Genomic DNA, 11680 nt, shown 5'->3' on the forward strand with positions numbered 1-11680 from the left:
ATTATAGAAGAGAGAAGAGGAGGAAATGGAAAAGGTGAGGAGAGACAATTTACTCAGGAAACTTGAGTGAGAAAGGGAAGGGGGATGGGACAGATTCATGTAGAGCAGTGGTTCTCAACCTTCCGGCCCTTTTAATACAGTTCCTCATGTTGTGACCCAACCATAAAATTATTTTCGTTGCTACTTCATAACTGTAATGTTGCTACTGTTATGAATCATAATGTAAATATCTGATATACAGGATGGTCTTAGGCGACCCCTGTGAAAGGGTCGTTCGACCGCCAAAGGGGTCATGACCCACAGGTTGAGAACCGCTGATGTAGAGGAAGACCCAGCCTGGCTGCGGAGAAGTGGCTTTTAGACTTATTATTATTTTTTTTTTCTGATTCTGTGTGTCCCCTTTTCTCCCTCCCTCCCCCAGCCCAGTTGGAAAATTAGAAACATAATCCATGTTGTTGATTCCATAAGGTATTGATTCCCCTCACCCCTGACACCCACCCACCCAGGGGTCTGCCAAGCTATGTGAGTTAAAATCTACATTTTTAGAAAGACTGGTTCTCGTTTTATTTGCAAAGGCAATTTCTGCTCTAATGACAACACAAAACTTATTAATTATATTATTAATTTTTCAAGTTCAGATACTGATGTCCAGTTGAGAAAGGTAAAGATTGAATTCACATTCCTTACCTCCACTTCCACTCAGTCCCTTCTGGAAATTTGCCTTGTTGGACGACTGATTCTAATTCTTCTACTGCTTTTACCTGTAACTTAATTTCTCCCCAGCGGTATTGAGATATAATTGACAAGGGATTGACATTTTTTTAAACCACCAGGAAAAGAAACCCGGAGCTGTCAAGAATAATATTTTATTGACTTGGAATGAGTTTTGGAATCTGTATTTTTAACCAGCTACCCAGGTGATTTTGATGATCAGACAGTTTGAGGCGTTTTTTTCCCCCTCTTTCCTCTTTCTCTTCCCTTCAGTAAACTGTTTTTCAACTTTGTTTTTCAGTGAAAACTATTTCCTCCTCACGGTTAACTCGATCCAGAGGCTGCGCCCATCTCTCCCACGTCAACAGTCCTGTGTCCTTGGCGGAGGACAGTGCTCTCATTCTGGGCCTTTCCCTTGTTCCTCGGCCAAACCCCTGCTTCTGCACCTCCCTGCAGCTAGTCAAGCTCCCGATGCCGGGAAAGCCCCGCCCGCTGTCACTCACAGGGATGAGTGAAAGCTGATGAGGCCACACTTGTCCTAATCCACAGCTCTCCTTGCCTCCTCCACTCCCATTTCCCCAGAGCAGCTACCTCTGTCCCAGGCCTCAGGGCTGTCCCTGGGCTGAAGTGCAATCCAGCCACAACCACCTTCCAAAGCCAACAGTCACCATGAACCTGCAGAAAGGCAAGAGCTGGGCACGTCCTGACATAGAGTAAAGAAAGTCTCCCAGTGAAAAGACAGGAAGGCAGTATTTGGGGGAGCCCTGTGCTGAGTGGAGGTGGGTGGGGATATTTCCTTGGCTTCCAGAGCCTCTTGTCTGATGGGATCAGCCGCTCCAGCAGTAGCCACCTGGCCCAGCTTTGGGAGATGTGGAGATTGAATTTCACGGTGATTTCCACTGGGCCATGGCACCGAGACAGCTGCAGGAGGGCACACAGCTGGCGCTGCCCCACCCCTTCCAGAGCTGCTCTGGAGGAATGCCACCCTCCCCATGGGAAGCGAGAGGGTCCTACTTGCTGTGGTTCCATGGGAAGGGACCTCTACGCTAAACCCTCATTTTGAGGGCACGAGCTGGCCTTCATTAGAGTAAAATCCCAACATCACTTATTCCAGTAGCTCCCCAACCTGGATAAACATCAGGATCACTCGGGATGTTTATTTTTAAAATGAAGATTAATAAAAATAACGATTTTGTGAACCCATCCCCAGACCTAATGAATCAGAATCTCTTTGGTAGGACTAGGGCTGGAATGTGTGAGTCCATTTAATCAGACTGCTTTCCTGATTCCTGAAATTTGAGTCCATAGAATGAGAGCATGAAGAGGGTATGGTGGAGGCTCGGATGACAGAGAATAATCCTTAGAGTCACCATTCACAGAGGCATAGCCATGTGAATCGCAGCCAGAAAATTGCAGACTTCTCAGACATTATCTTATTCAGTCATCAAAACAAACCTGTGAGGTATGTCCAATTATTACCCACATTTTGCTGATGAGGAAATGGGAGCTCACAGAGGTCACACAGCTAGGAAGAGGCAGAGCCAGAGCTCAGGTCCAGAGCCTTCTCTTCACATCTCTGCCATGGAAGCAATAATGTGAAACCAGGCCACCACCTCCAGAGTATGTGACCAAATTGTGACATTAAAAAAAAATGTGCTTGAAAAAAATATATAGATAAATTTTTTTTTGAGAGAGAGAGAGAGAGAGAGAGAGAGAGAGAGAGAGAGAGAGAGAAACATGGATGTGAGAGGGAAACATTGATCTGCTGCCTCCTGCACTCCCCATACCAGGGATCGAGCCTACAACCTGGGCATATGTCCTGACCAGGAATCCAACCAGCAACTTTTTGGTACATGGGACAACACCCAACCAACGGAGTCACACAGCCAGGGCAAAATGTGCTTTCTGTACACTTATCTCTGGTGGGTTCAGTTCCCCTTTCTGGATCTCCGGTGAAATCCGGTGGCGGGTGAGCTCACTCCTCTCACATCAGGCCATCGAGCACTCGTGGACACAGAGGCGATCAGGTCATGGCCACCATCAAGACAGGATGGTTCATGGAAAAGGCACTGGGCTGAAGTCAGGAGGGGAAACGCTGGTCCCAGCACCACCACCAGGAGCTGTGAAAGGGGCCTTGGTGCCCTTTCTGTGCAGAGGGAGATGGATGGGGCAATCTGTAGGGGTCAATCAGCTCTTCAAAAGCAGAGCCCAGCCTCATCTCACCAGATACTCCCTCTTCCATTCTAGGCTCTTCCAAAGCAGTGGCTTTCTCTAAAATCAGTTCCTCATCTGGACATGAGGAGCCTCTCTGTGGGGGTGATGGGAGCATCAAGGAGGAAATAGAGCCTCCTCAGGCTTCAGAGAAGACTTCCTGGAAGAGGTGGTACCTGAGTCAGAGCTATCCAGGAGAGTTCAAACATCAAGCAGTGGAAAGAGCATGAGCCAAAGCATGGCTGCCTCTCCTCACATGGTATACACATCAGACTTAGGGTTTCAGTGTATTTTTAGGTGTAAAATGCAGTACCATCCGCCCTAGAAAGCCCTCCTCACCCCTTTGGCAGCCTCATTTGGCTTCCACAGGGCTTTGGGGAACTCCAAGGACCTGGGACCCGCACACTGCTGGGGAGAAGATGTTTGCATGCCTGTGTCCCCACTGGCTTCTCACAGGCCAGGGGACTGTGCCTGACATAGGACCAGGCGCTGGGTCATACAGGAAGAAAGGGAAGGAAGGGAGGAAGGAGGGAAGGAAGGTCTGGCTCTAAGGGGCACTTCACTTGGGAGGCCTCCGAGGGTGCCCGCCTGTCCAATTGGGTTCCATGGGACTGCCCAGGCTGGGTTGGAATCGTCCCTCTCTGACTCTCCCTGGTGAGAGATGTTTAAGGTCACACTGTGTGTGACCAGGATAGCTGAGCTCTGAGAGGTTGAGCCAATGAGGACTACTGCGGGAAATGAGTCCCCACACCCCTGCCTCTCCTGTTCAAACATCTTGGATACCTACCCAACATCCTTGAATAAGGCCCAGGATATTTTAAAAAATATATTTTATTGATTTTTTTACAGAGAGGAAGGGAGAGGGATAGAGAGTTAGAAACATTGATGAGAGAGAAACATCGATCAGCTGCCTCCCACACATCTCCTACTGGGGATGTGCCCGCAACCAAGGTACATGCACTTGACTGGAATCGAACCTGGGACCCTTCAGTCCGCAGGCTGATGCTCTATCCACTGAGCCAAACCGGTTAGGGCAAGGCCCAGGGTTCTTATCCCCAAATTGAGAGTTGAGAACCTGCCTTGGAGAAAAGTATAATTCAGATCCTAAACTAAATTGTTCCTGGAGTGAGTTCTCCTCAGGTTGAAGATGCTCCTCAGGTATAGACTGAGGGGTGAGGGCCCCAGATTGGGGCATCAGACTCCTGGTGCTGGATGCAGCACAAACAAGGCCTCCCTCTGACAAAGGAGAGGAGACAGTATGAGTCCCAGAGACCCAGCAATGAGCAGAGGGCAGGTGGGGGGCCAGGCCCATTTCACTGGAGATCCAGAAAGGCAGAGACTCAGCTGGAAGAGGTCATTGGAGACCGACATCTGAAGCTACAGGTGAGGCCCAGAGAGGGACACTTGCTGTGGAAGACTGAATAGATGGCACTCAGATACATTCAGGCAATTCCCAGAATCTGTAAATGTGGCAAAAGGAACTTCACAGATGTCATTAAATCAAGGATCTTGAGGTAGGGAATAGCCAGGTGGCCCAATGTAATTAATCACAAAACACCCATAGAAGAAGGATGCAGGAGGGTCAGAGAAGTCAACGTGATGACAGAAGCAGAAATTGGAGTGACGTTCTCTGAAGATGGAGGAAGGGACCAGAAGCCAAGGAATACAGGTGGCCACTAGAAACTAAAAAAGGCAAGGAAATGGATTCTCTCCAGGAGGAACGGGCCCTACCACACGAGTTTAGCCCAGAGAGACTGACTTTGGACTTCTGATGTCCAGAATTATAAGAGAATAAATTTGTGCCATTTTAAGCCATTCACTCTGTGGTGATTTATTATAGCAGCAACAGGAAACTCATACACTTACCTAGAGACACAGAGCTAGTAAGTAGCTGAACCTGTTCTCTGATCCTCCAGGCCCTCTTCATGGAATCCGCATCAAACTGGATGGGGCTGGGGTAGAAATGCAGGTGAGGCCCTGAAGGGCCCAGACAACATGGTTGGGGACGTCCCAGGCCTCTGAGATGTGTGTGCACGTATGTGCGTGTTAGAGAGATGGGAACAGCGTGCCTTCTTCATGCATCAGGGGATTTTCTGGGAAGGCAATCCTCCAAAGGCTTGTCAACATTTTTCTCTCCAGGAAAAAATAACTCAATCCCTATAAAAAAAAAATCATAGTTTCACACGCACACATGTGGACGCACTTGTGGGTCCTAGCAAGAAATAAACTACCCTGTCTACTGCAGGCCTCTTTAATTTTCACGGGTCAGGGTGCAGAGCTGAGCGGGTCGAAGGAACCATCAGCCAGAGGACTGTGGACACATCGTGACGACTGGATTTCCCCAAAGCATTCAGGTCCTGTAGAATAAGTTCCCCACCCCCTCATCGCTTCTTGCTTCCACTGAATCTCTGGGAAGATTTGACACATTTCTTAGCAGAGGAGAGCAATTGGAATTTCCAGCTTAATTCCAGATGTGGGCCTGACTGTGCTGGAGAGTTTGGCCTTGTCAAGCATCTGGGAGGCCAGTCGTCCCGCCAGACTCCCCAGCGCCGGCCTGCACGGTCGTTTGTGACCCCCCTCCCTGACTTTGGGTCTTGCGGTTGGGCTTTCTGGGGGGAGCTGGAGGGAGCCCATGTGTGTGGTTTTCACACGTGTGGAGAGGGCTGAGAGGGGTCTGCCTGACTGCCTCTGGGATGGGGAGGGGGGGCTGGGACAGAAAAAAAAATCAAGTTGATGAAGAGCATTCTGGGAGTGTGGATGAGGCCAGAAACTAAGGCCAGAGGCTAAATCTGGAGCAGGCTGAGGGTAGGGAGACTCAGAGCACTAACGGGTCAGTCTGAACCAAGGTCAATCCCTATCCAAAGGGTCTTAATAAGAGGGAGGCCAGGAAGGTCAAAGGCAATAGAAAAGTTGATATGACAGCAAAATGGAGGCAAGGGCCCACCTCAAGGAATGTCAGAGGCCTCTAGAATCTGGAAAAGACGAGGAAACAGATTCTGCCCTGGAGCCTCCAGAAGGAACACAGCCCTGCCAATGCCTTGACTTTAGCCCAGACAAGTAAAAGAATAAATATATGATGATTTGTTATAGCAGCAACAAGAAACTAATACACCCTCCCAGCATGTGGTGAATGCCAGATTCTGCCCCATTCCCTGCTGCAAGTATCTTTTCCACACGCACAGGGTGAGGGGAGTTTCCCGTCTGGCGTCCCTGACCACCTTGGCTGAGCACCAGCCCAGACCACAGCAAGGAGGGCAGGAGGGGCTGCTTCCTACCAACCAAGGCCTCCAGCTGGTGACGGAGCTGGACCCTGTCCATGTTGCCAGACTTCTGGGCCATGACCTTGCCCCCATGCCCACTGCCTTCCTTCACTCATGGATAAACCAGCCATGGGCCTATGTTCCTCCACCTCGGCCCTCTAATTCCCGCCTCCCCCCCCCCCCCGCTCACACACACACTCTGGGATTCCACTCCCTCCTCCCAACAAGGAGAACAACATTCTCAAGCTGCAAATGAGGGAATCAGAACAAGGAGTGAGAGACACTCACAGAACTCGAGAAGGCCTTGCTTCCTGGGGAATAAACATCAGCAACATCTGTGGTAAATGGGGTTTTAACAACAAACTCAGGGGCCGTGTTGAGTGAGGGTAGGAAGCGGCCAGGCTGGGTCAGTGTGTGTGGATGTGGGACAACACAGGGCCCCACATCCCTGTCCTGAGAAATGTTGAGATTCCACAGCACACCCCTCACTTATTTTTCTCCTCTCTGCATACAAGCCAAGTATAGACACCTATGCACAAATCATCCAGGTACCCACATGTTCCCAAATACACACAGGTCCACTAGCAGTACCATCATGCACACAGAGGAAACGGGCAAACACATATGCAGGCTCCAGCCAACACACAACAAGCAGTCATGCATGCACACTGCAGACAACCATACTCCACAAATGCAGATATACCCATTTACACACTTATACACTTGCACACACCTACACGGTGCACACAATACTGACATACCATGCACAACTAAAGACCACCCATTCATATGGACCCTGGGACACCTGGGAGCAGAGCCCATGCCCAGTGCTCCCTGCACCTCCCTGCAGGGAGGGAGGCCTAGATTTCCAACCCCACCCCAACCCTCCTGAGCTCTGCTCTGGAGCCCTCTGCTGGGGAGGCCAGGAACAGGCTGCTGGGCCCTCCTTGGCCCTGGAGCTGAGCAGGCTGGACTGGGGGTTTGGAGGGAAGATGAAGAGAAAAGCAAAACGGACCAGGGCCAGATCCCAGGCATCCTGCCTCCACTGGGTCCAAATGACTTTCTGCAGCCTCCAACCTAGTCTGAAGGAGAGATTTCTCTTGCAAAGATCTCCATTGAGCTCCCCCTCTTTTTGCCAGACCCCAGGCCCACACTGTCTTAGCCTGCATGCAAAGGAAGGGGTCCTAACCTGGCTGTATCACATACCCACCCCCCAACCTCCAGGACAGGACTTCTTCACCCTCCTTCACTCCAGGAGCTCAACCGGCTCACCCTACTCACCCTCCCCACCTGGGCTCTCTTGCAGCTGGGCGCCCAGCCTCCTTGCCACCCACTGGGTCTCTGACTCGGCTTGTTGTAGCTCCCTGTTCAAACCTCCACTGTATCCCATAGGTTTACCCTCCTGCTCTCAATGGCTTTTCTTTCTTTCCCTCTGCCCCACATTTTATTTATTTATTTATTTATTTATTTATTTATTTATGGCTTTTCTTTCCATTTTCTCCCAGCAGAGGGGGAGGAAATGAAGATCTGGGCTTTAGAATAAGATGGATATACCTGAATTCAGAGCTCAGCTCAAAAATGGTATTTACTCACATCATGAGCCTCTTGGGCATGAACCTAACTATCCTCAGTCTCAGTTTCTCGAGGTGGGATGGGGATCATGAGACTCACAGGGAAAGGTGATTACATGAGAACAGTCTCAGTGCCCAGCATCAGAGCTGGTCTAAGGGGTGAGCTAGCCAGGCAGCTCGCTGCCCAAGATGCCATCTTTACAAGGCATTCACACGTCACTGGACATGTGAGGAGATGAAGAAAACCATGTTTGGAAGTCCTCGAAGGGATAGTTGGATGCTCTACGTGAATGAGCTACTTGCACTGGGGTGCAGGGGCCCGCAGAAGAGCAGGCTAGAATAATACAGTTGGTCTCTTACTGTTTACTAAGGAGGGTGGGGCAGGGTCTCTACAGAGTTTTTGTTGATCTGATTCAGGGATGCAAGTTTGGGGTCAGAGCTGAACAGCTCAGAGAAGAAGGAGTATTGCCCACAGGGATCCTCTTCTCTATCCACTGCCCTGTCCTCCAAGCAGAGATCAGTTGCCACTACATTAAAATTGAGTAGAAGAACGTCAGCTTGATGGGACATGAAATTATTAGCCTGCCTGGGGTACCCACACGTTTCCAATGGGCCCTTTCTGACATGAGCAGGGTGCTTAATAAATGTTAGCTGGATCTGTCTCTCCAGTCTTTGGCCCTACGACTTCTCTCCAGGCCCCTCCATTCAGCTCAGCGCTTCTCAAATCCTCTCTACCTGGTCTTTGTGTCCACGGCTTCATTTAGTTCTTTACTCCAAACCTATACCCCCAACCTTAGCCCACTGGCCCAGCCCATTCTGGAAGCCTCAGGCCTCTAACAGGCTCATGGTTTCCATTTCTTGGGAAATCAGATAATTCTCATAGATTAGCCTGTTTAAAACAACAGTAAACAGCCACCATCTTGCCCTGGAAAGTATCTCATTATCGTAAATACCTACAATCAGGCAGTCCCAGTTTATCAATGAGTTGTATTTCAAACTTTGTTTCTGTGAAGTGAATTGGCATTCCAGACAATGAGCCAATAGAACACCGAGGACTTGGTGTTATGAATGGGGCTCAGTATTCCAGGTTGAGCCACAAACGCCCATTTAACCCACCACAAAGCTGGGCTGCCACATACCTACATGGGGGAAAAGAAAACCCTACTGTTGCAAGGCCTGTAGGTAGAAATGGAAAAATAATAATGCCAATCTAGACAAGGCTGTTTATTTTCTCTTGAAAGCTGGTGCTTGAGGGAAAGCAGGTTTCTTAACAGGAGTATGGGGAGATGGATGGGACGTTCTGAAGGAAACTTCGAGGTGCTGTTCAAGGGCTTTAGAAGCTGAGAGCCTTTGTTCTCCATCATTCTAATTAATCTTTCTGACATCCAGTCTGCCTTTTTCTTGACACAGGGTGGGCCTGGCTGCATCCCGACACTCAGTCAGCCAGGATTGTTTGCCTAGATAGAGTAAACTGTGGGGCAAGGACCTCCTGAGGTAATTAGGGTAGAGTCGTTAAAAAGGAGATGAAGGAAGGGTGTGTGATTTGGGTCTTAAAGATGTCCTGAGGAAGAATGAGCTGATCTGAACTGATCATGGTAAAAAACAAAGGACAAAAACAGAGAGCAAAGGAAGATTATGGTACATTTGTAACCCTATCCCCCACCCATGAAAGGAGGTGGAGGAGAAAAGAGGTTGGGAGGCCAGACTGTTTCAAAGCTGGTCACCAGGTGCCATTGCAGGCCCGGAACAGCTTGGTTGCTGTCTGTGGCAGGTTGAGGGGACCCAGGAGACCCCGGGGAAGTGGGGGAGTCATTGGTTCCGAAGTTCAGGACATTTTCAGATTTGATCCTCATTCTGACTGAGTTGGAGAGGGTTTGCTCATGCACATGCCCTTTCTTTCCCAGCCACCACCCTTCTCCCCTGAGGGGTTTGTGCTGGTATATAAGGCATGGTGGGGGTGGGGTGGTGCCCAGGAGGTTGGGATGGTGCCCAGAGGGATGGGGGCCCGGGAGAGGGGGCCAGTGAAGAGAATAGGAAGAGGAGCCTCAGGAAGGCCATGGACAGAACCTTGATAGCATGAAGGAACAGAAAACAATGAACCTTTATTGAAAGTCCGCCCCCACTCACAGGTCCTGACACAGGGAGGCCCGGGGGCAATCAAGCAGTCCCACCTACAGGGCTGCCCACGGATGCGGGTGATTCAGAGTTTAGGTTTGGCTGATAACAGCCTGGACCAGCTGAGAATGGGCCCTTTGTCAGGGTTGCCCATCTTCAGGCCCCCTCCTCACAGCTGGGCCGGCTAGAGCAGGCCTAAGAGGACGGCTGCCTTGCATGAAACAGGACTGACTGGAAAAATGCAAAGATACCCAGAAGCCTCTACTATGAGATGCTGTGTGGGAACTTAAGAAGCCTCGGGGCAAATGTTTAGGAGAAAGATACAGCTTGGCTGGAACCCACATTCTTTTCTTCCAGGTTTTCAATCTCAGCTGTGTCTCCCCCACCACCATCGCACTGATTCCCGACACTCAGTCAGCCAGGGAGAAAAAAACAACATCACTTTCACTACTGTGTAAGTCTGGGTTGCAGATGGCCAAAACCCAACTTGAATCAGCTTACCAAAAAGGGGGTATTGACTAACTGACTTGATCAGGGCAAGGACGGAACAGGCCCCAGGGGGGCCTTGGAATGACACCTATTCACCCTACTGGGATGCTCTTCTCTTTGCGTCTCTCAGAGGCTGGTGGCACCCGCTCTTCTGCACTCCTTGCCCACTCTGTCAGGGAAGATGACCATGGTTAGTTCAGGGTTGCATTCTCATAGTTTCATGATCAGAGAAGAAACTGCATTGTCTGCTACCAGATTTGGTTAGGAAAAAATCCTGAGGAAGAACTCTGATTGGCTCTACTTGAGTCATGTGCCCAGTTCTGGACCAATTGCTGTGGCCAGGTAGGGGGCTGAGGTTTGTGTTATAGTGATTTTCCAAGGCCGAGCCACTTGTCCAACCCTGTGACTAAGGGGAATGAGGTACAAGGCAGACAAATATACAAACCTCGCTGTGCACTTGGGGTTTCATGTGGCAAAACTGCTAGTTGGTCCTCAATAGTAATTTTCACTTTTATCAAATAGAAAAACAATGTTTACTGGATACATGGCTGCCTGGAATAAAAACTATATTTCCCAAGTTCCCTTGCAGCTAATGATAGACATAGGTGTAGTAGTTCTGACCAATGGGATATGAGCAAAAGGAAGGTGTGTAACTTCCAGATGGTGTCCTTACAAGGAGGAAAGCAACCTTTCTTGACCCTCTTTTCCCTGCTTTGTGCCTCCTGGAAGCCCATGTCGTGGTGAACCACCTGGGATCTGATGGGTGAGAACATGATCATAGGGATGGCACCACAGCAAGTTAATTAGTTAGAAGGAGCCTGAGTCCCTGATGCCATTTTGGCCCAAACTGTTGATGCCTGGATGATTACACAAGAGGAAAGAAACATCTCTCTTGTTTGAGCCACTGCTATTTTGGGTCTCTGTTACATTCACCAAGTCTATACCCTAAATAATACATCCTGGAACTTTTTCTTGGGTTGAAGACTATCTCTTGTATCCAGTACTGAATTTATTCCCGGGCCATATATACCTCCAACCAAACCCAGAAAAATCCTGCCTGTGGCCAGCCCACCCTTTGCTGAGAGTGTGACAAGAAACATCACAGGGCCGTATCTGCTCTCCCTAACCTGCAAAGTTATTATCATTTCTCCCTACATACTGATTCCATCTTACTGGGCATGTTGCAAAGTGTTTTGCACATGGCTTAGACCAGTGATGGCGAACCTTTTGAGCTCGGCATATCAGCATTTTGAAAAACCCTAACTTAACTCTGGTGCCGTGTCACATATAGAAATTTTTTGATATTTGTAACCATAGTAAAAC

The 11680-nt window shown here is 49.4% G+C and overlaps 1 long non-coding RNA gene across 1 annotated transcript; it reads left to right on the forward strand.

The window, feature by feature from the left end:
* The first annotated feature begins 389 nt into the window (after nt 1-389).
* On the forward strand, nt 390-1914 carry LOC106694922. Its single transcript, XR_002826727.1, has 2 exons — nt 390-917; nt 1013-1914. It is a non-coding gene; the product is annotated as an uncharacterized LOC106694922 (long non-coding RNA).
* The last annotated feature ends 9766 nt before the right edge of the window (nt 1915-11680 follow it).

The sequence above is a fragment of the Myotis lucifugus genome, unplaced genomic scaffold (genome assembly GCF_000147115.1).
Source record: "Myotis lucifugus unplaced genomic scaffold, Myoluc2.0 scaffold_6, whole genome shotgun sequence".
Lineage (NCBI taxonomy): Eukaryota > Metazoa > Chordata > Mammalia > Chiroptera > Vespertilionidae > Myotis > Myotis lucifugus.